Consider the following 25732-nt stretch of genomic DNA (forward strand, 5'->3'; position numbering starts at 1 on the left):
CTTTCTAGAGGCTTCTTCTTCAGCTCCTGGATGAGGGGGTTGTTCAGTCCATTAACCTTCAGGATATCTTGATTTGTCTTTGTTTCCTTCCCATGTTCCATCTTCTCTTCCCTTTCTCTTGAGGTATCATGGTACATTGAAAAGATGCTGGATTTGGAATTAGAATATATGGGTATTGTGTCTCTGGCACTTAAGAGTGACATTGGGAGAATTATTTAACCTTTATAAGTCTTGGTTCCTATCGATAAAATGAGAAAATTAGATTAGATGGTTTCTAAGGTCTTATAAATCTTAATTTCACATTTCATATCTCAGTCATCTATTCAAGTAGGTCATCCATCATTTTAGTCATTTGCTCTGCCACTGTCGCGCCCTGCTTCTTTCCAAATGGTCAAGATCCCTTCACAAAGGACCTCCAGAATTCATGACCTTCTCATAGAAGTGAATCCATCATCAAAAAATATTTTTAAAGGAAGTTAATCTATTGACCTTTGGAACTTTAGACCTCAGGCTGAGCTATCTTGATTGGTAGCTGAGTGAGTATAAACTTATCTAGCCTACTAGAGCAAGCCAGTCTCAGATCTTGAGATCCCATCTAATCATCTACCCAAGGCCATCTTGCCATGTCCTCAGCCTTGTATTTTCTCCTTCTCCACCTCCCTTATTAGGCACAGTAATCAAATAAATAATGCCATTGCTTTTGGAAATGGTGTGTTAGTTTACTGCTCAATGAACTAGCTTACTATTTCTGTAATTCTTCAAACAAAACTCTGTACTTGTTTGTTAAGTAAAATTTTATTGATATCTTTTGTATTTCCATTGCCTCAATTTCCCCCTTAGAGGCAGAGATGGTAGCTTAGTGAACAGAGCACTGGGCCTGGAGTCAGGAAGATCTGTGTTCAAATCCAGCCTCCGATACTTCCTTATTTTGCAACATGGGCAAGTTATCTAAACTCTGATTGCCTGACAAAATGGTTCTACTGGAACCTACTGGACAAGGAAATGGCAAACCATTCCAATAGCTTTGCCAAGAAAACCCCAAATGGGCTCACAAAGGATTGGACACAATTGAAACAACTGAACAACAGCATAATTTCCCCTTCACATCTACTTTTAAAACCTTTTTATGATTTATATGCTGTAGTTTTTCCCTTACCCTTTTACCCTTAATGGATTGTAAACTCCTCAAGGACAAGAATTGTTCCAAACTGTCATTTTTGCTTTTGTATTTTCAGTATCTAGCACATAATGCTTATTGAATGAATGAATCAATAGCTACCTAGCTAGATAGCTAACGGAAAGGATTGTTGTTATTCTTTTATGATGCTTTGGGTCACCAGAGGAGAAATTGGATCCTTTCGTAAATCACCTGGAGTGGGGGGAAAATCTAATAATGTGATGTCTGCTTTAATTTGAATAAATTCTTCTCTGGAAGAATTCAGTCTGTAGCCTTGCATCTGCATAGCCAAGTTAAAAGATCCAGGGAGAGGTTGGTTGAGAAGACTGCATATCCTTGTGTTCGTAAAAATAATAATTCTTGTTCCCTCTGGAGCCTCAATCTAGTTCAATTATAGAGTGGAAGGTAGCTCCTTGAGACCATTCAGAGAAATCACAGACTGTGAGAACTCAGGGACCTTAGAGATTATTTCACCTAGCCTCTTCGTTTTATAAGTGAGGAAACTGAGGGACGGAAAGGGAAGTACTTTGCCAATGAAACCTACATGGTAGGACAATAAAGCTACCTGGCTGTCATTTTTTTCTGGGATGAAGTGCCTCAAGACAAAATGGTTGATCAGCCATTAGGTTCTATTGTTTTCCCCAGAGAAGCAGAAAGGAAAATGTAAGTACTTAGAGATATTAGGTGCATAATTAGTGGCTTCCAAAGTATACATTATTTTGGAGGAATCTTTTATCTGGGGATATCGATGGTATACTGAGAAATTTAGATTCAGTGCTGAATATTATAACTTTTTCTTCTCCCTGTCAACATTTCTAAGTTTCCCCAGAAAATGTTACTGGGAGATTGCAAGGGATCATAGAATCACAAACAGAGCTAGATATGATTTCAAAGGGCATCAAGTTCAATTCTCTTACTCTACAGATGAGAAAACTTGGGCCCATAGAGCTTGTGATCTGCCGGGGTTATATGGGTAGTGGGTGTCTGCCAGAAGATTTGAGTCCAAACCACCTTGTTTCAGCCTCCTGGTTTTCCTGATTTCCTTCAAGTCTAAGCTAAAGGAGGCTCTCCTTAGCACCCGAACATAGCTCCTTTCCTCCGTGATTATCTCAGATTTATTCTGTGTATAATTTGTTTGCACATCATCTTCCACAATGCACCTTCCTATTAGCCTCTGACTTATTGAATGTAGCTTCCCAAAAGCATAAAAAAAGGCCTGTCCATATGAATGACTTCAGACTCAACTGATGACCACATCAGTTTTGTTTTATTGTGTTTCATTGAGTGACTGACCTGATGCTCCAAACTAATAGTTCTCAAAATGGGTCTGGGAATCCCTGTAGGTTCTTGAGGCCTTTTCAGGGTGAGGGAATCTGAGAAGTTCAAAGTTATTTTCATAATAATTCTAAGATATTTTCAGTTCTAATATGTTAAATAACAATAACAACAATAATATTATTAGTCATCTTTGTTTTACTGACCAGACATGAAACAAAGAAATGAAGAGGTGGTCATCTATCCAAGATCAGTATGTTGGAATATACATATTGAATACACTTTCTGTGCTCTGACTAAGTGAACTTATTTTTTCATCTATTGAAGGACTGTATTCCATTGCAAAATTGAGCATGGGCTTGCAGGTTGACATCTAACAGGAGGACGTGGACAGAGCTACACAGGTGGATTGGTTGCAATATGCCCTGTTGGAAGGGGCACCCATGTGGATAGCATCACAGATCCATCATTTCCTCAAAATAAATGCGTTAGAAGGGGTAGTGACCCAAGCCACTGATAATATGCAACTAGGAAATTTATTTAAAACAGCAGTTCTCAAATTCTGTGGTCTCAAGAATCCTTTACAGTCTTAAAAATTATTGAGGGGCCCTTCCATACTGAGAACTGCTTTTATTTATGTGAGTGAAAAATTTACTAACTGTTTGACTTTGGGCAAGTTTGGGCAACTGCTTGCCTCACTTTCCTCATCTGTAAAATGGAGATAATAATATTATGCCTATCTCCCAGGTTTGTGGTGAGAATGACAGGAGATAATATTTGGAAAGTACTCAGTACAGAGCCTGGCACATAGTAAGTGCTATATAAATGTTGTCATCATATTTACTATTAGTATTTAGTTAATTAATACAATGACTATTTAATAATATTGTTGTTATTGTTATTTAACATATTGGAACTGAAAATATCTTAGAGAATTATTATGAAAATAACTTTGAACTTCTCAGATTCCCTCACCCTGAAAAGGCCTCAAGAACCTACAGGGATTCCCACTCCCATTTTGAGAACTATTAGTTTGGAGCATCAGGTCAGTCACTCAATGAAACACTTGGACTTTTTGAAGCTGGCACTGTATAAATATTGTGATTATTCTCCACTCAGGGAAAAGCCCCTGTAACATCAGAGGTGTCTCCTTCCTAGGCAAAGCCCCCACAGACCATATACTCCCTAACTTTCTCTCCTCTCTTAACTGAAAAACCACAGACCAGATCCACAGGATATCCTGCCCAACTAACTTCTGATTAACCGTGTGGACTAGGCCAGATATCGCCAACTTATCCAGGTATTCCAGATGGGAAGAGGAGAAGAATGAAAGATGAAAATAATTTCTCTATGGAAGTTGCTGGGGAGTTTATGAGTTTGCTCTATCTAGCACATTTGAACATTTATTATACACTTGGGAAGAAAACATGGGCCTTAGACATCCTCAGTCTTGTTGGGAATCTTGAAGACCATCTAGTTCCACCCCCTCATTATACACATGAAGAAACTGAAACCCAGGATGGATAAGGGGCTTGCCTAGCATCACATAAGTGGTACTGAAAAAACTGAACAAAGGTACCCCCTGACTTCTACCATGTTCCACCTCAGGTCTCTGTTGGTAGAATTGCTTTGTAGCCAATTATATAAAGTCCTTTCATATTTCAGTAACTAGACCCTCTTGCTTGGGGTTCTCTGTGGACTTGTCTCCTACTGAATTCTACTCTTTGGTAAATAGCTTTACAGGGAGGCTCCAGGGTCTTTGTCCATGCAGACTGACCACGTTTAGACTGGATAGTCTGAATGGATGGTTCCCCTATTGATCCAAGTTGAGTTGAAAGCTCAGGATGGGCTTGAAAGGACCACCTCTCTGCCCTTCTGAATTCCCACCTGCCCACAGTTAAATGGAGAAGAGATCCTCAATACACACAGCCCCCATTCTGGCCAGGGTCTAGGCTGGGCTTCTGCCCAAGGTCCACGACCCCTGGGATGCCAGTGGCCCTGGATGATAATCAAACTGACCAAAGGGAGGGAGGAAGGGCTGGCTCTGGGGAGGGCTGGGGGCTGGCGAATTCTTGGGAGAGTTCATTAGCCTCAGGTGCGGGTGCGAGGAGGCGAGGGGAAGCCCCTTCATTTAGACCCACAGCCTTGTCAGGGAGTAGCCAATGGCAAGGGAGGCTGGTCCCAGGCCTGCGGCTCCAGCTGTCACCCTGAGCGATGAATTACATGCTATAAGAAGGTGTTGACAGGAGCAGCTGGACATGAGAGAGTGATGAAAAGAGAACAAAATTCATTCCAAGTTCAGACAGACTAGCTCATTAGGGAGAAAGGAGAGGGGGCCAGAGCAGCGGCAAGTGCTCCACCTTCTGGACAGAGGAGAGAAAGAGAGGAGGGGAGGGGAGAACAGGGGAGAGGGGAGCTGAGGGAAGGAGAGGAATAGAGGGGAGAGGAGGAGAGGAAGAGAGGCTAGAAGAGAAGGGGAAGAGAACATGAAAGGAACAAAAGAGAAGAGGGAAGGGTAACGGCAAAGAAAGGGAAGAGGCAGAGGGGAGAAGGAATGGAAATAGGAAAGGAAAAAAATAGAGAGGAAGGGATAGCAGAGGTGAGGAAAGAAGAGGAATAGAGGGGGGGAGATGAGAAGAAAGGAAAGGAATAGAGAGGGAAGAGGGAAGGGGAGGAAAAGGAAGAAAGGGAGGGATGGGAATAAAATAAGGGTGAGAGAGATGAAGAAAAAAGAGGCCTTCTCCACACCTTCACCCCTGAAAGAGAATTCCTCATGGGAACTCCTAAGAAGGCAACTGAGTTTTCTCCTATTCCAAACTACAGAAGACACAAATGCTGGCTCTAAATGATTCATTTAAGGCAAGAGACTTGAATGGAATGAAATATTGATTCAGTTCAGATTAGGTTTGGAGAATATTTTTCTTTGAAAGCTACCGAAAATATATAGATTCAGTTCTTCTTCAAATTGGTTTGCTAGAAACTTTTAAATAGAGTTTTTAAATGAATATTGGTCAGTTTTGTGATTCATATTGGGTTCAAACTCTTGTCTAAAGCACATCTTGGAATGTAAAGGCAAATGAAATTCTTCTCTTCTGTAAAATGGGATTGGAATTTGGAGCATGGAGCAAATGATTTTTAAAGTCCCTTCTTATTCTTCTATTCTGTTCTACTCTCTTCTCTTCTGACCTAGTTTAGTCTAGTCTATTTATCTAGAATGGTCTAGCCAAGTCTAGCTCAGACTAACCTTTTCACAACTCAATAAATGGGTTCCTAATTACTTGAAGGCACCTATTACTTTGGATCCCCAAATTGGATTAGCATTTTCCTTCTCATAGGAAGAAAATGGTGTCTCCATTGAAAGCAGCAATCTAGTTTGTGGCTCCAAAAGTGCTCTAGAGAATTTGCCAAAGCAATCAAAGGAGAATCACAGAAAAGAGAAAAGGTTTGCATAACAAGACCTTTGAGGCAAAGCTAAAGAAAGCTAAATATGTTCATCAGGAGAAGCTGAAGCTATGGTTTTTCCAGTAACACTCTATGGCTATGAGAGTTGGATTCAAAGCTGAGTGCCACAGAATCAACAGTTTCAAATTGTGATGCTGGAGAAGACTTTCACGAATCCTTCGAACAGCAAGGAGATCAAATTAATCAATACTTTAATAAATTAATTCAGGTTATTCATTGGAAGGTCAACTACTGAAATTGAAATACTTCAGCCACATAATGAGAACACAGAACTCACTGGGAAAGACCCTAATGTTGAGAAAGATTAATTAAAAGATGGGAATGGCAGATGATGAGATGGATAGATAATGTCATGAAAATCATGAACATGAGCTTCGACAGACTTCAGGCGATAATGAAGAATAGAAGAGTCTGGTGTTCCATGGTTTATCAGAAATGACTCAGAAATGACTGAACAAATGAACAACAACAAAAAAGGCTGAAGAGATTAGTGAATTTAGAGAGAACTTTAAACAGATAATGATGATTCCATCTTCCTAGAGAAAAAAAAAAGAGGAGCAACATTGTAGCATGAGGGGATTATAATCCCAAAGAGTGAGTTTTCTGACCATAGGAGTTAAAATAGAGACTGCACCTGTGATTTCACTGATACAGAGAACTTGCCAGTGAGAAAATACTAGCCAAAGCATGTAGGCATCTCTTCTGTAATTTATAATCTTAGAGAGTTACCTGGAGTGCTGAAGGTCACAGCCAAAATTCATCAAAAGTGGGACTTGAACCCAAATCTTACTGGTTCCAAAGTCCAAGCCATCCACATGACTAAAAGGATGGAAAATTGTCGGAAACACTCAAAATTGGAAGAAGGGATAACCCAAAAGAATCTAGGGTATCTCTTTAAGCGAGATTCTTCTCTTTTACTCCAAGTGTGCCACTGCCTGGAAACAAGAGCATTAGCTAGGCGACTTTTCAGAATTCCCATTCTACTTTATCAGTGCTTCACTATGCATTTCTGGGTAAATCGTTCCTGAGATGATTTGTTATTAGCTGGTTGAACATTCTTCCTTTATTTAAAAGTATTCTGATGTCCTACAACATTAAATTGTCTTTATTGTAGTGTGGGAACAAGGGTATGTGATCATGGATTTGTTGTTGTTGTTCATGCTTCATTCTTGAAGAAGACCAATGACATCACAATGGAAATGTATATGAAGTGAATTTATGTGAAGAAGAGCTATACAAAGTCATCAGCCTTACTCCATTGAAATGCAGTAGCAAGACAAAAATCAAGATGATTGATTATAGTCTGGAAACTTTAATTTTGTAAGATATTTAGGGGTTAAGAGGCTATACATTTAAAAATTTTAATCATTAATTGTTTGTTTAGTATTTTTAAAAAGCTGGAACAATTTACTATTTTGTCCTGTGCAGTTTTCATTTATGTTTTCTTGAAATGTAGCTCTGAAATAACAGGCTTTAAGGTGGAACAGGTTTCAGAATCAAAGTGTTCTTAACTTGGGGTCAATGAATTTTTTCCAATTACATGTAAAAGAATTTAAAAATTCATCTAAAACATTTTTTAGTTCAAATTCTTTCTCCTTCTCCCTTCCTGTGTTGGTAAGCAATTTGAGATAGGTTATATTTGTGCAATCAAACATATTTGCATATTGACCATGAACTTAAAAAAAAAAAACTATTTTTAGGGAAGCTAGATGGCACAGTGGATAAAGAACTAGCTCTGAAGTCAGGAGTACCTGAATTCAAATCTGACCTCAGTCATGGAACACTTCCTAGCTGTGAGATCCTGGGCAAGTCACTTAATCCCAATTGCCTCAGCAAAAAAAAACCAAAAACCTTATTTTTATTTTTTTTATAAATTTAAAAACATTTTTCTGAAAAGGGGTTCATAGATTTCACTAGATTGTCCAAAAGGTCCATGACACAATAACAACAAAAAAAAAATCAAGAATCCTTGTCTAGTCCAACCCTCTCATATTACAAATGAAGGAAGTTAAGTGACTTGATCAAGATCATACAAAAATAATCAGTCCTCTTTGCATATAGAGCTCCCTGTACAATTCTCCAAAAAGACTCCTCATCTGTAAATGTGTAGAAGTTTAGGAGTTCCTTTCTGTGTGTCCCTAAAGCTGTGAAAATAACAAAGAGATGTTCAAGCCAAAAGACTCTTTGGCATTCAAGTGAAGTTGGCAAGCAACTAAACCGTTAGCACACCTCCTCCCCTCCATCCTCATTTGTTCTTTCTTTTCTTATTATGCTTCTTGGAAAGGGACAGAGAGTTAGAAAAAATATATATCAAGGTTATTCAAAGAGTTTTTCTCTTGGATTATTTGCACAAGACCTGTTCAAACAGCCTTTGTCTAAACATCACTTGATATCCAGACCCGATCCTTTCAGATTCAAGGAAACTGCTCAGGGGACACAAAGGGGGCAAAAAATGATCTAACTTTGGTGGGGAAAGATAGAAAATGGAAAGTTTCAACCAAATTGCTCTCTGTCCCAGAGTGACTAGAATTAGGGATTCATTAGTAAAGTAGAATCTCACTTGCCCCTGGAATGGGAAGAGGACCACTGCCCAGCCCATCCCTTGCAGCCACAAGGAAATGGGATAGGCAACATTGTCAGAGCCTATGCATTTATTCAACAAATATCTAGAAAGCTACTAATGTATGCAGAACATTGTTTGGTTGTTATCCTTTATTCTCAGAGAGGAACAAAATGACATCACTATGTTAGAGTCCAGTTATGGCATATCCAATTATGGCTGATCAGACCAGTACAAGCTGGGATTGCTCTGCCACTGATGGGACACAATGGGATGACTTCTCTAACTTTGAGCATCTCATGTTTCTTCTGAATTAATTCAATTCTGCTTTGCTAATAGAACATAGCGCCTTCTCTAATGAGGGCATGCCATGCTGGACAGTCCTTCCATGTCATATAATCACTTCTAAAATTCTTGAGAGACCTTGAGAGTGTCCTTTTGCTGATAGACATACAAAGATAGAAATAAGGCAAGATCATGGAATTATAGGTTTAGAACTGGAAGAGACTACTGTTGTTGTTCTTTAGTTACTTTTCAGTTGTGTCTGAGTCTTTGCGACCCCATTTGGGTTTTACCTGGCCAAAATACTGTAGTGTTTTGCTATTTTCTTCTCCAGTTCATTTTACAGATGATATTTTACAGAAGGCAAACAGAATGAAGTGACTTGCCCAGGATCACACAGCTAAGAAGTGTCTAAAGATGGATTTAAACTCAGAAAGATGAATCTTCCTGGTCCTAAACCCAGTGCGTCTACTGTGTCATCTCACTGCCCCATTAAATGGACCCTTTTAGAGGCCATTTAATCCAACACACTCATTTTACCGATAAGGAAACTGAAACTCAGAAAATGAGACCTCAAGCATCACAGAAGGCATTTGAATCCAGGTCCTTTCTGTCTCCAAAGTCAATATTCTTTCCATTGCCCTTGCATTCATAAACCTTACAAGCTATGTAATAAGATACATACACAAATGACTAGTATTTGAAATAAACACATGAAAAGCACAGAAGGAAAGAAGACATTTACTTAATGATATCATGGAAAGGATATTTGGCTAATGCATAACTCTTCTTTATCCCACATTTTTCTATCTCACATTTACCAAGATGTCAATCCCAAATAGAACAATGTGTTTCCTTCTCCCCATCAGTGAAAAAATCTTCCTAAAATGGTAAGAAATTTGATATAAGTTATACATGTGATATCATATAAGACATTTCTATATTACTCACAGTTATAAGAGAAGAAATAGAGCAAAAAAAAAAACCAGGAAAAAGAATAAATTAAATGGAAAAAAGTGTGCTTCAATATGTGTTGAATCCATCAGTTCTTTATCTGGATGTAGATAGAATTTTCCTTCATGAGTCCTTTATACTTATCTTAGATCATTGTTTAGTCCTGAAAAGGACTGAGCCATTTAGAGTTGATTATTACAGTGTTGCTGATACTTTGTACAATGTTTTCCTGGTTCTACTTATTTCACTTTGCATCAGTTCCTATAAATCTTTCTAGTTTGTTTGTTTTTTTCCTGAAATTTGCCTGATCATCATTTCCTATCGCACAATGGTATTCCATTACATTTTTATGGCCATTCCTCAATTAATGGGCATCTCCTCAATTTCCACCATATTTTATCACCATGAAAAGAGCTGCTATTAATATTTTTGCACCTGTAGGGCCTTTTTCCTTTCTTTTTATTATTTCTTTGGTATATAGACCCAGTAGTAGTATTGCTAGATTAAAAGAGAAGCACAATTTGCTTAACTTTTGGGCATAGTTCCAATTTGCTCTCCATAATGGTTTGATCAGGTACATTAATGTACTGTTTGACCAACAGTACATTAGTATCCCAATTTTCCCATTATTCTCTCTGACATTTATATTATTTTTTTTTTGGTCACCCAAACCAATCTGAGGACTATGAGGTGGTTCCTTAGAGTTGTTTTTATTTTCATTTCTCTAATCAAAAGTGATTTCCAGCAATTCTTCATATTCCTTTGGATAACATTGACTCCTTCATCTGAAAACTGCCTATTCACATCCTTTGACTATTCATCAACTGAGGAGTAACTTGTATTCTTATAAATTTGATTCTATTCTGTATATATTTGAGAATTGAGGCCTTTATCAGAAACATCTGTTGTTTCCTTCTAATTCTGGTTGTATTGGTTTTGTTTGTATAAGGGCTTCTTAATTTAGTATAATCAAAATTATCTATTTTATATTGCATTATACTCTCTACCTTTTGTTTGGTCATGAACCTGTAAATCGCTTAACTATTCTTTTATGAATTCAGATGCTATACCACTTGTTGCACATATGTTTAGTATTGATGTTACTTGATTGCTTATGGTACCTTTTAACAAGGTGTAGTTTCCTTCCTTTTTTCTTTTAATTAGATCTATTTTTCTTTTCTTTTCTGAGTTCAGGATTGCTACTCCTACTTTTTTTTTTTTACTTCAGCAAAAGCATAATAGATTCTGCTCCAACAACTTACCTTTATTCTGTTCTCTCTGCCTCAAGTGTATTTACTGTAAACAACATATTGAGGGATCTGGTTTTTCCTTCTCTCTTATTTTATGGGAGAGTTCATCCTATTGACATTCACTGTTATAATTATAAATTGTATATTTCTCTCCTTCCTATTTTCCTTCCTGTTCCCTCTCTCCTTTTACCCTTTCCCTTTTCACCAGTGTTTTGCTTCTGTCTACCACTTCCCTCAGTCTGACCCATCTTCTTTTAGTCCCCACCCCTCATTTTACTTAATCTCCTCACTTCACCTCTTCCTGTCAGGTAAGACAAGTCTCTACATTCAACTAATTGTGTATATTATTCCCTCTTTGAGCCAATATTAAAAATATTAATGAGAGTAAGGTTCAAGGAATGCCCATCACCCACCCTCCTAACTTTTCCTCTACTGAAATAGGTTTGTCACCTCTCTTCATGTGAAATAGTTTACCATGCTACCTCTCTATCCTTGTGTATATTACTTCCAGTATATTTCTCTACCCTTAATTATTTTTATGCCATTCCCTCAAATTCATCTTATACCTGTACCTTCTGTCTACATATATACCTTATACCTATACTATTAGTGGGTATAATTTTTAAGAATTACAAGGATCATCTTCCCACATGGGAATGTAAACATTTCAGCTCCATTGTTTTCCTCTTCTAAATTTGGATCTTGATCTTCCCTATCATTATCATAACTTTCTATGCTCAGATTATTTTTTTGCTCATCTTTTTTTATCTTTTTCCTTTATTTTAAGTTTGAGCTCTCTTCCAGGGTGGAAGGAACACTGTCAAAGGTTTCTTGTTTTTACCTGGTGCTACATTACTGTTGCCTAAGGCCCATGGGGAACCCTTATGCCTGGTGCTGTATAGAGACTATAGGTAGGTCTGGAGCATAGAGAACACCTAGTTCTCTATCTATAAAGAAGATTAAGAAATACCAAAAGGGTCATCTAAAGGATTACACAGCCCAGAAAGGAATAAGATGTGGTTAGTCTGGGTGATGTTCAAATGTAGGGTCTAGGAGGAGTTGTACCATCAGAGGGAGAGACCCTAGGAGTGAAGAGTTCCCCCAATGTGTGACGTCCTACTAGTGATAATAAGCCTCTCTGTAAATAACTAGGTTGATCTTTGGACAGTGAATGAGATCTACTGTTGAGATTTTCTTTGTCTGAAGTTTTCTGGTTTGATAGGTTTATAAAAGTTGAATTAGACAGGACCTTGGAAGTTTAAACTATTTACTTTTTAGACAAGGAAAATGGATCCCAGTTAGGTTAAGTTACTTGCCTAAAATAACACATAAACTGCTGAGATTTGAACACAGATCCTTTTGTGAGATATGAGACCCTGTATTACACAATTGATAAATGGTCAAAGGATATTAACAGGCAATTTTCAGATAAAGCATCTATGTTCATATGAAAAATGTTTTAAACCACTATTAGAGAAATATAAATTAAAACAACTCTAAGGTGTCACCTCACACTTTTCAGATTGGCTAAGATGACAGAAAAGTTAATGATAAATGTTGGAGGAGATATGGGAAAACTGGGACACTGGCGCATTGTTGGTGTTGTGAACTGATCCAGCCATTCTAGAGAGCAATTTGGAACTATGCCCAAAGGATATACCCTTTGACCTAGCAGTGCCATTACTGGGTCTATATACCAAGGAAATCATAAAGGAGGGAAAAGGACCGACATGTGCAAAAAATGTTTGTAGCAGCTCTTTTTGTGGCGGCAAAGAATTGGAAAATGAATATATGCCCATCAATTAGGGAATAAGTTCCAGTATATAAAGGTCAATAAGAGTTGGGTGATTGAACAACAACAAACTTATTTATATATTATTATTTGCATACTATCTCCCCAATTAAACTGTAAGACTTGAGAGCAGGGACTGACTTTTGCCTTTCTTTGTAACCCTAGGACTTTGCACAGTGGCTGGCCCAAAATGTGTACTTAACAAATGCTAGTTGTCTGGCTGTTGGTTTAATAAAAGTGAATTCTTTGTGAATTCCACTATATCAACATTGGTATTCTTGCTAACAAACAAATGAAAAGCTTGCCCCTAAATAGAAGATAGTTCACAAATTCCTCTTAAAGAGGCAAATAAAGAAATTGGGGGAAATGGTTTTAGCAAGTGCCCTTAGGCAACAAGAAATATCATTTCATACATAGGGTACTTTTTCATTTCAGCTTCTAGTGCTTACAAGTATTGGCAAAGGGATCCACGGGAAGGAAGAAAACCATAGTAGAGGATGAAGCAATAGAGAAATTAGAAGATGCCAGAAGCTTGGGGAAAAAACAATCACAGATGCTCTTACTACTGAAAAAGGGCAAGTAAGAAAACACAGATGCCTATTTTCCTATCTCTATAAAGTCTTTATAGAAAACAAAAACAACAAAAAACTGCACAAATCTCAAGCATCCTTGATGAAGGTTTGAGAAGGGAACATGGAACCATAGTTCTATAATAGACTTTGATACTCAAGTAATTAATTAAAGGTATTGAGAATGCAAGTTCCACTGATTTTATTGTATGTTGATAATTTTAAAATTGGCAATGAGGTGATATAGTAGATAGAGAACTGGCTCAGAGTCAAGAAAATTTGAGTTCAAATCTGAGCTCAGACAATGACTAGCTTGTGACATTGAGCAAATCACTTAACCTAATTACCTCCATTTCCTCATTTGTAAAATGAGCTAGAGAACAAAATTATAAATCACTTTAATATCTTGGCCAAGAAAACCCCAAATAGGGTCCAAAAGAGTCTGACTTGAGTGAAGTAACTGAACAACAGACAACAAAGTAAAAAGTTATTAAGCAGAACAAACTACTATCTTAAAAGCACTTTTCCAATAAGGAAATGTATATTTCTGTCATGCATATATAACAATCATACACAATTTCTTGAGATCCATAAAATAGAGATAACTCTGAAGACACTCTCATTATTAATGTCAAATGAAGCATAAAGCAGGGAACCATATGTTCGCCAAACGTGTTTGCCTCCATCAAACATCAAGCATGAAGTTCAAATAGAGTAGAACTTCCCTACAAATGGCAGGATCTTCCAGATTCTGGTCTTTTCAAACAGTAGAACATACCAAAGAACCTTAAATGAGTTCATGTCACACAATCAATAAGGCAATATAGTATAGTAAATAGAGATCTAGCCTCAGAATCAGGTTCATACATCATACACATTATTTAACCTTAAAGTAAATATTTTGACGCACCTGTGATCACATTACTATAGATGTTGCTTCTAAAAGAACAATTTGAAACCCATCTACGTGTTTTCAAATGGTGTGACTCTTGTTCACGGGATCCCTTAAATTCTCCAATGGAAATCCACCCCTTGTTCTGGGGGGGCCTTCTCTAGATCTTTTTATAATACATAAATTTCATGGATAGCATAGACAACCTTTGTTACCCTTCTCCCTCACTGTCTCATTGATCCTCCTCATTCTCAGTCCTTCATGTCTTTGATATCTTCATTGCCCACGCTGATCTGCCAGTTCTTTATTTAACTTGTCACTGCCCCAGGTAACCTCTAAGATTAAGTTTGGGACAGATTCATCAATGAAACAGATCTAGTCTGAAAAACACACATACATGCACACATGTAGACAAGATTTTGACCTTACTCTCTATACAAGAAAAAAACAAGTAGATGAAGAACTTCTACAATCTGGATGATGATATACAGTTGAATAGTCAGAATGATTAATTAATAAACAAATATTAGATGCAAAATTAAATAGGCCCAGAATTGAACAGAAGGAAGAGATCAGACTGGATTGTATTTGGAAACTACATAGTGCATTAGCTTTTAATGACACAAAGGGGCAAAGGCAATTGAAAGGCAATTGAACACAAATAGTCTCCTAGAGATAGCCATGGATGTAAATTATGGAATACCACAATTACTTATAATTTAAGTTGTGACACAATGTAGAGATATAAGATGGATGTGAACAAAATGCAGCATATTACCAGTGACCATCCACCACAATGAGATCATACATTCCATCAAAATATCTGATTTTGTTGTTAAGAACTGGGCTGTACATTAATTAGTGACAGTTGCAGAATGCTGCTAGGGAAAGGTTGACCACTAGAAGATATTGCAGATAGACAACTGGAAAGAGTTTTAACCGCTAAAAACCTAGTGGAATATAAGTGTGCCACATGTCTAGATCACTTAAGATAGCATGAGCCACATGGAAGATGCTAGAGCATTTTTTCTGGAAACTAGAAGCTTGCAACATACACAAACTTTCTATATGTGATTAGGACCAGCCTTTTTCCCTTGGCTGTGTGGAAGCTCCCTGCCTAGGGCCCAAGATGGTAGAGGTTAGTTTCCAAGGTGTTGAGAGATATTTTGTAATTGCTATGTCTTTGAAGAGAAAATATTTCTTTGTAAAAATTAATCTGACATTTAAGTGGTTAAATGGAATTGTAATACTAGTCACTGGACCCCTAAAAATGGAAAAGCATTACCAATGAGGGCTTGAGTCAATGGTATGGGGGGGGTAAGTAGGCTTAGAACTAATAAAATGGGGCCAAAGTCAAAACATGTTCCAGGTCCAGGTTCATAGACTTTCTTGAGGAATCTTTCTTGAGGATTAATTTATTACAACATTTTATAGGAAGGCTTTCCTGGTTCCCCATTAGTTAGTGTTCTCTACCTTATTCAAAATACCTTGCATTTATTTATCTGTGTATCTGTTGTATCTCATGGTAGAATTTATATTCCTTCAGTGCAGGGATCCCTTTATTTTTTGCTTTGTGTATGCAGTCCAACTCAACTCTTGCGTGTAGTAAGTGCTTAATAGATTTAGGGAATGGAACTAAATTTAGGAAAAAGCCATCACTGCTAGTGGGTCAAAGGAGTCTCGCAGAAAATGCAAAACTTGAGATGGATCTTGAAATAGAGGTAGAAATTTCAGCATTGAAAGTGGAGGACATTCCTACATAAAATGAAATTAAAATTTTTATATAAGTGGACGCTCACATTGCTCTCAGATCAGATCATAGTTCCAGAGCCATAAGGGATCTCAAAGGCCATGTAGCCAAGAGGGTCACAAACTTTTTTGGTCTCAGGGCCCCTTTATACTCATAAAAATTATCGAAGTTGCCCTAAAGAGCTTTTGTTTATGTGAATTATATCTATCAATACTTGCTGAATTAAAAATTAAAACATGTTAGTATTATTATGAAAATAGTTTTGACCCTGTAGACCTCCTAAAAGGGTCTCAGGGACCCTTCGGAGTCCCTAGACCACTCTTTTAGAATTACTAATTTAGTCCAACCCCCTCATTTTACAGATAAGGAAATTGAAGTCAAAGAGATTACTATTATAATTATTATTTTTATAATATTTAACTTTTCCCCAATTACATGTAAAGACTATTTTTAACATTCATTTAAAATTTTTTTGTATTTCAAATTTTCTCCTTCACCTCCACCCTCCCTGAGATGGTGAGCAATCTGATATAGATTATTCATATTCAATCATGCAAAAACTTTATCATATTAGTCATGTTGTGAAAGGCCCAAAAGGGGAAAAAACATGAAAAAATACAGAAAGTGAAAAATAGTATGGCATTTGAACTCCATCAGTTGTTTATTATTATTATTATTAACCAGCACTTGTATTTGTATAGTATTTTCAAAGTGCTTTACAAATATTATCTCATTTTATCCTCCTGACAATTCTGAGAGATAAGTGATATCATTATTCCTATTTTACAAATGAGGGAATTAAGATAAGTAAAAGTTGTCAGTCAGTAAACACTTATTAAGCTCCCACTATGTGCCAGATACTGTGCTAAGCACTGGGGGTAAAAAGAATTACAAGAGACAATTCCTGCCCTCAAGGAGCTCACCATCGAATGGAGTGAACAACATGCAAACAATTCTGTTCAAACAAGCTATATATAGAATATGAAAAATAATCAACAGAAGGAAAGCACTAGAGTTAAGAGGGTTTAGGAAAGGCTTTATGTAGAAAGTGATTTTAGCTGCCGCTAGAAGAATGCCAAAGAAGCTAAGAGGCAAAGATGAAAAAGGAGCACATTCCAAGCATGGGGGGCAGCCCGTGAAAATACTTGGATTAAATAATGTGTACCATGATCATACATTAGTAAATATCTGAAGGTGGATTTGAAGTCAAGGCTTCTGACCATAGGACTGATATTTTATACATCATGTCATCTATTTGTCTAATATTAAGTGACTTGCTAAATTCATTCTGGTAGAAAGTATCAGAAGTGGGATTTAAACCCATAACCTCTGACTCTATAGCCAGTGTTGTTTCCCCTGTACCATGTAGCTCTGATTTCATGATTTCATAGAATTTGGCCATGGGTGATGTTGAGGCTCTGAACTGTTTAACCTCTAAGAAAGTCCAAGAAGGTCCCTTCAAACTCCAAATCTATTATCTTACGTGAGAAAAATTGATATGTTCATCCTGATATTTTGATATTGATTTGGGAGATGGAAGTGGGATAATCTTATTGAGCAAAGAGCTACTATATAGCAAACGTGGACCTTCATCTCCCTCCTCTTCTCTTCATCTCTCTCCTTTTCACTTCTCTTCTTTCCTCATCTTTTATCTTTTCTTCTCCTCTTCTCTTTGCTATACATTCATCCACATAAGTTGTATCTTCAATCCTTCAAGTTGTATCTTCTCCTGCCAATCTCTCTCCAATCTACTTTTTATCATAAAGAGACCCTGAAGGACTTTTAAATCCCATTTTCATTTTTCCCAAAGCTACTCCCTTCATCATGAAAATGAGGCTAGTTCAGACTCTTGTCATATTATACCTGTATTGCTAAAATAGCATCCTAACTAGTCTCCCTGACTCTAATCTCCTGTCCAGTCATGGATCCTTAATCTAAAATTCACAGATTTCTAATTATATTGGAAAAAATCTTTAGTTTTATATAAACAGTTTATTTTCTAACCACTCTTATTTTAACATGTTTCAAAACATTATTCCGAGAAGGAATCTACAAATTCATCAGACTGCTCAAGGGATCCATGACACAAAGAAAGCTAAAAAAAAATCTTTCTCTAAACTGTCCTACATACCACTGCTAGATGAATCTTCTTAAAATAGCAGTTTGATCCTTTCACTCCCATGTTTTACAAACTGTTTTTGTTCATTGCCTACAGGATGATGTCAAGGAATCAAAGAATGTCAGAGTTAGAACAGATCAGAAAGGATCCAATCTTGAAATAGGAGCTCCATCTACAAAATACTCAACCAACAAATGACCTTGCAAGTTTTATTTGAAGATCTTCACTAAAGGGGAGCCTATTACTTCTCAGGATAGCTCATTCTAATTCTGAACAGATCTAATTAATAAGTTTTTCCTTTTCCACACAGTACTCTAACTATTGTCCTAAAACCTTGGACTCCTGAATGGTTAGAGTCAGTGTTTCCATACCCCCTAACCCAATGCATTCTGACTATTTTGCTACTAAATAGTTGGAACATATCCTGCCCCTCTCTTATTCTTTCTAACTCTTGTTCTCAAATTGTTTCAATCTCTTGTATTGTTGTACAATCCAACACAATAAACATTTATTAAGTGCCAACTATGTGCTTATAATGTAATGAAGACAACATACAAATAGAAGCTGAAAGGATGATGATACTCTGAAGAAAGTTGGATGGAAAATCCCAGCCCTCTATAAAGAAAAGCTTTAGAGAGGAAAGCATGAGGTTAAGTGACTTGTCCAGAATCATTCATTCCTGAAAAGAATGAGCCAATTATCTTATGGCTCTTTTCACTATTCCCATGACTTCTTTGGCCAAAACACCCCTCTGTTGTCACCCCTTCTCTACATATAGTGTCTTCTGTTAGAATTCAAGCTCATTCAGGATGGGGACTGTCTTTTTATATTTATATCCCCAGCACCTTGGACAGTGCCTAAAATACGATAAATGGTTGAGGCATCTAGGTGGTATGGTGGATAAAGCATGAGATATGAAATCAGAAAGAGCAGAGACTTACTTGATATAGGATCTGAGCAAATCACTTAACCTATGTTTCAATTTTCTATTCCTTAATAAGGGAGTAATAATAGCTAATAAAACTATTGTGGGGATCAAATGAGATGATATAAAATGTTATGAAAATCTTAGTCTTGGATAAATGTTATTTAGTTATGTCTGACTCTTTATGACCCCATTGGATCATACTATTCATGGGGTTTTCTTGACAAAGATACTGAAGTAGGTTGCCCTTTCCTTCTTCAATAGATTAAGGTAAACATAGATTAAGTGACTTGTTCAGAGTCACATAGCTAGTGTCTGTCAGGTCTTCCTAACTTCAAGTCCAGCGTTTTATCCAACGAGCTACTCAGCTGTTGCTTTATATAAATGTTAACAATTATTAAATATTTTTATTCATTAATTCAGTTGTAAGCCCCTTGAGAGCAAAGACCTTTTGCCTTTCTTTGTTCTCCAGCACTTAGCCTGACATTTAGTAACATAATACAATACAACACAATAAGCACTTGTTAAGTGCCAACTATGTGCTTATAGTATAATGAAGACAACATACAAATAGAAGCTGAAAGGGTGATGATACGCTGAAGAAAGTTAGATGGAAAATCCTAGCCCTCTATAAAGAAAAGCTTTAGAGAGGAAGGAATGAGGTTAAGTGACTTGCCCAGAGTCATATAGATAATAAATATCTGAGGCTGGATTTGAACTAAAGCTCCAGAACGGATGCTTTATCTACCATATCATAAAGTTGCCCCTATAAAGGAGAGCTTTAAGAGAAGTTTAGTGATCCACCCTTCAGACCTCCAATTGAAGGTGTTGAGTATCCCAAAGTAAGTTAATGACATGATGAGATACCAAACGATCTAATAGTAGGTGCTATTTTGAATGACTGACCAACTCTTCCTACTCCTGCCCTAGTTCTCAGGGGAACAGGTACAGTGGAGGTCTTTAACACTTGGGTTATTTACATTCTGAGAGAGTGAATTCACCAGGTGTGAGTTCCCCACCTCCTATATTATATGAAGAAGCACAATAATGAGATCCTTTGTTTCATTCTTCCTCTGTTCTATGCTCTTGATTCCACAGATGAAGGTGTGTTAGTTCTATGGAAAATGATCATCTCCAGAGCCATTAGAAACCTTAGTGATAATCTAATCTAACACCTTCATTATCTATGAGGAAACATCTCCAGAGTGGAGTGACTTTGTCAAGGTCACAAAATTAGTAACTGGCAGAATAGAGATTAGAATTGTTCCTTTTAGATACCTTTTCCCTTAAATTAACTTCCTAGGCTTTCTCTTAATCCTATGATATTTGGTCTTTTGAATCAACCAACCCAATTTGGACCATTTAGTCTGTTTTCCCTACCTACTATAATGCAACCCAGAGCCAAAAAAGAGTTAATGGAAAAGGGCGTTTCAGGGTATAGGTGAGCAAATGTGAAAAATTGAGATGAAAGGGAACTATAGCCCCAAAAGAGGAGGCATAAAGAATCATGGGGCAGAGATAGATAAGGAAGCAAAGACTGGTTATGTGGGAAGGAGGATGGTGTATGAATAGAAGTGTGAAAAATTCAGAAGAGTTGAAGAAGAAATAAGGAGAAAGAATAAGAAATAAGCAAGAAAAGTGAATATAAAGGAGGGAACAGGTCCTAGGCAAGAAAGAAGGAAAAGATGAGGATGAAGAAACAATTATTATGGACTTATTCTCCAAATTCCAGTACAATATATTTTTGAGGAGGTAACAAGTAAACTTAAAATTTTAAGATTAACAAAAGAAGCACCAGTGTGTGTATGTATAATACACTATGACATAGTATACCCTAGAGATTGCACAGTATAGAAACAGAAATATGAATAAATTTGTGAGCACCAGTTCCATAATAGATAATTAAAGAAATTATAGGTAATGAGGGAAGAAGGATTACAGTCCCCACCTGTAACATCAACATCAAGAATAACATCCATGGTACATTCCTCGATATCTTTTAGAAACACAACACTGTTCTAGATGTGGCACTGACTCAGTGTCAATTCTGAGATATTTGCTGACTGATGACTTGCCCCTATCCTTAACCCCACCCTAGCATCCCAGAATGCATTTAGCATAAAGCAGGCAAAATTCTTTATTTGTCAGGAATTCAATTAGGTGGGAAGAGTTGTTATTAATTTTATAGGAATTACTGGTCAGGGGATGCAGGCGCTGGGAATGGAATCCTGGAGCTGTTTTTTCTCCCAGTGCCCCAGGGCAGGTAGATAGAGGCAGTGTGATTTCACTAGTTGAGGTATTAATGAGATGCCTCTAGGTGCAAATGATAGTTTAATAGGTGTTACTTAACGGGAGTGCCCCTCACACACACACTCAGGCAGCCAGCTTCACTCCCAAAGCCTTTTGCCTCCTTGTTAGAATAAGTAATTAGAATGTAGGAACACTCACTTTGACACTTTAATAAAGTGTCAGCCATCATCAATTTAGTATTTAATAAAAATAAAATTAAATATTTATTACATTTTTTACAGCATTGTATTTAAAACACATTTTTTCCCTAGGATTTCAACATTGAACTTCCCCTGGCTAACCCTGTTGTCCTGCCACATAGCAGAGGGGAGATCTTAAAAAACGTGATGAAAAACGACAGAAAGAAGGAGAGATAGAGGAATATGAAATGGGGGAATAAAAAAAGGAAGGAAGGGAGAGAGGAAGGGAGGGAGGGGAAATGGAGGGAGAGAGGGAGAGAAGGAGGGGGGAAAGAAGGGGAGAGGAAGGAAGGAAGGAAGGAAGGAAGGAAGGAAGGAAGGAAGGAAGGAAGGAAGGAAGGAAGGAAGGAAGGAAGGAAGGAAGGAAGGAAGGAAGGAAGGAAGGAAGGAAGGAAGGAAGGAAGGGAGGGAGGGAGGGAGGGAGGGAGGAGGAAAGGGAAGGAGGAGGAAAGGGAGGGAAGAAGGGAAAGGAAGGAAAGGAAAAGAGAGGAGAGGAGAGGAAGAAGGGTGGGAAAGAGTAAGAAAGGAAAGAAAAAGGGAGGGAGGGAGGAAGGAAGGAAGAAAAAAGAAAGAGAAGAAGGAGGGAAGGAGAAAAGAAGAGAGGGAATGAAGAAGGGAGAAAAGAAGAAAGGGAGGAAGGAAAGAAAGGAAGGAGGGAGGGAGGGAAAGAGGGAAGGAAGGAAGGAAGAGAGGGAAGGAAGGAAGAGAAAGAAAGAAAGAAAGAAAGAAAAAAAGAAAGAAAGAAAGAAAGAAAGAAAGAAAGAAAGAAAGAAAGAAAGAAAGAAAGAAAGAAAGAAAGAAAGAAAGAAAGAAAGAAAGAAAATAAGAAAGAAAGAAAGGAAGGAAGGAAGGAAGGAAGGAAGGAAGGAAGGAAGGAAGGAAGGAAGGAAGAAAAGAAGGAAGAAAGGAAATAAAGAAAGAAAAGAAAAGAAAGATAGTAACAAGAAAGAAAAGAGAGACCATCAGAGAGAAAAGGAATGGAGATGGAGGGAGGAGAATCAGAAAGTCTCATATTTTTTTCAGTTTCTCATCTTTTAGATCCAATTCTGTCCCTTCTTTCTCCAAATCAACTTGAAACAAGTTTCACTTTAATGGAGGGAAATCCCAAGGATCTTTCACAGGAGAGTGTAAGTTGCTGGACTGCCTTAGCTATCGAGCTTTAGGCCCTACCTGGCCACATCCTAGAAAACTAGGCACTGGTGCTTATTTTAGTAGGAAGAGTACAAATAGGTTCCTGTGAAAGGCAGGGCTTGTCCTAGGCTCCATATATTTCGTCTTACTCTAGCTCTTCATTCCCTGCTACAGATCCCTATTCACAGCTGTTTCCCATACCTTGTTTCCAGTCTTTGTCTCAGTTCTTCTGGTCCCATCTTCTTGACTCACCATTGCCCATGATGCAGAGTGACAATGGATGACAAAAGTTGCCTGGGAAGCCTTTCATCTCCGAATAGTCACCTTCTCAAATGATCTCTTTTAGCCACACTTTTCCTGTACCTTGACACGCCTCCTATTATGCCAGTCCTATATCTTTGTTCATGCTGTTTTTGCTCCATTCAATGCTCTTCTCCAAAATCCTATCCATTTTTCACAACCCAGATCAATTTCTTCTCTGACTCAATGATTTCTTCTTCCACTGAACTCCAACAAAAACTGTCTGGTGTTTTTTAGAGTCTGTAATACAATATATAACAATTCAAGGTTATAATAGGACTTATTACATTGTGCCATCTCCCATATTTTAGTTTTGAATGAGCACCTGAATCAATCAAAGATCAAGCATTTATTATTTCTATTATCTGTCAAGTACTGTTAGGCAATGTTAATATAAAGATCCCCCCAAATGAAACAATACTTATTAGCAGAGTTACATATATACATATATATAGTAAGTGTTCAATAAATATTTATTGACTAACTGACCTATTCTTAAAGAGCTTCCATTCTATCAGTAGTGACAGCATCAACATTTATGTGCATGCATAAATGTGCACATTTTCACATGTATATATTTATAACATTTAACTGTATGTTTATTATACATGTCATGCATATCCATGTGTGTTTGTTGCCATTCAATGTGTAACATATATTAACTCATTTGATTGGAAGGCTTTTGTTACAGAGCAGTCTTGTATTCAGCCTTAACCATCCAATTAGACCTTGTCAGAAATCATATCTACTATTTCTCTGTGAGTGCCTACTACTTATAATTACACATAGTAGGTGCTCAATAAATGTTTATTAAATCTGCTCATTGGAATATAATTAACAAGGGTAAAGGACGGGGCATTTCTGAAAGTCTCCTGCCACAATCCTGTCCTTCAAACCAGAGAAAATTGTTCCCAGAAGTCACCAGAGCTGGGATGTAAGAGCCATAAGGGCAAATTCCTAGAGGGAAAGAATTAGCAACCTCAAATTTCTTCCTTGAATGAATGATTATGAATTATTTTGTTATGATTTACTATGAGTTAGGCCCTGTGCTATAAATGATGAAGCTATAAATATGAGATGGTGATGTTTCCTGCTCTCAAAATGCCCTTCTAATGGGCAGTCAGCGAACATATGGAAGTAATGATAGAGAATGGTGTGTGTGGGAGTCACAGATATGGTGAGTTGGCCCATAAGGCAGTCAAATAACACCTTTTCTGAGAGCAGCGGTACCTAAGGGTCGTAGGGATGTGGGATAGGAACCATGGCAGGATCAGCGGCAAGACAGCCAGAGGGAATGGCTAGATTGGAGAAGAAACATGGTCTGATCTGGTTGTCTATGGCCAGCTAGATATATAATTACTGGTTGAGTTGATTCTTGACTACTCTCCAGTCAGGACAGCTCATCTCAAGGCAATGGATTTAAGATTAAGAGAATTAACTGCTTCAAGGACTGGGGACACCCATATTACCCACCTATTTGCCTTCTCTCATCCCCTTCTTTGGGTCCCAAATTGTGACAGTCTTCCTCTTGGTTTATACTCTTCCTATATAGATGTGTACTGGGATATGAACAAGTTTATTTTCCTTGATCTAGCTGAGACAAAATTTGAATTTCCCCTTAGTTTCCTGGTAAACCATCCCTTGAGAAAGAAAACAAACATAAGAGCATAGAAAACGGGCATGTTTATGGAACCCAGATTTTTATCTTACTTCAGAGTTTTGTAACAGATTTTTTTTTTCCTGAGGCAATTGTAGTTAAATAACTTGCCCAAGGTCACTTGGTAGTGGATTTTTTTTATTTTTTTTTTGGTTGCTGCAATTTGTAATTATACAAAACAGATTAGAGGAGGCACTACACTACTGAGTGGGAGAACAGTTAGAAAAGATTGTAGAAATGAATGTTCACAAAGATAAGGGTCTGAACTAGGGTAATTTGTTATTGTTGCTACTGAACCAAAACTCAAGATGAGTCAACAGTCAATTAATCAATTAGCATTTGTTAAATGCCTTTTACATGCTGGTCATTTACTAAGATATAGTAGAGTTATTTAGCAACCAAGAATCAATGTGCTCTTGTAGAATACCCAGAACTAGGTCTAGGACAATGAACATATCAAGCCAATAAGCATTTGAGGCACACGCACGCACTCACGCACATGCACAAATATATCATAGTCACAGGTTACAGAATCGTAGAATTTCAAAATTGGAAGGGATTCCCATAGCTATTTAGTCCAACCCCAGTCACAAAAAAATTTCCTTTACAATGTACTTCACAAGTAGTTATTCAGTCTTTCCAGTCATGTATAACCTGCTTTTTTATTATTAGTAAATTTTTCTTTTTTATTATTAGTAAAGCTTTTTATTTTCAAAACACATGAACAGATAATTTTGCAACAGTAATCCTTGCATAGCTTTGCGTTCCAAATTTTCCTCTTTTCCCCATTCCCTCCCCTAGATGGCAAGTAATTCGATATATGTTAAACATGGTAGAAATATATGTTAAATCTAACATATATAAACATATTTGTACAATTATCTTGCTGCATAAGAAAGATCAGATCAAAAAGGAAAGAAAATGAATGAGAAAACAAAATGCAAGTGAACACCACCAAAAAGAGTGAAAATACTATGTTGTAATTCACACTCAGTTCCCACAGTCCTCTCTCTGGGTGCCGATGGCTCTCTTCATCACAAAACCATTGGAACTGGCCCCAGTTATCTCATTGTTGAAGAGAGCCACGTCCATCAGAATTGATCATTGTATAGTGTTGTTGTTGCTGTGTCTAATGATCTCCTGTTTCT

Source organism: Sminthopsis crassicaudata, chromosome 1 (genome assembly GCF_048593235.1).
Source record: "Sminthopsis crassicaudata isolate SCR6 chromosome 1, ASM4859323v1, whole genome shotgun sequence".
In the NCBI taxonomy this organism is placed as follows: Eukaryota; Metazoa; Chordata; class Mammalia; order Dasyuromorphia; family Dasyuridae; genus Sminthopsis; species Sminthopsis crassicaudata.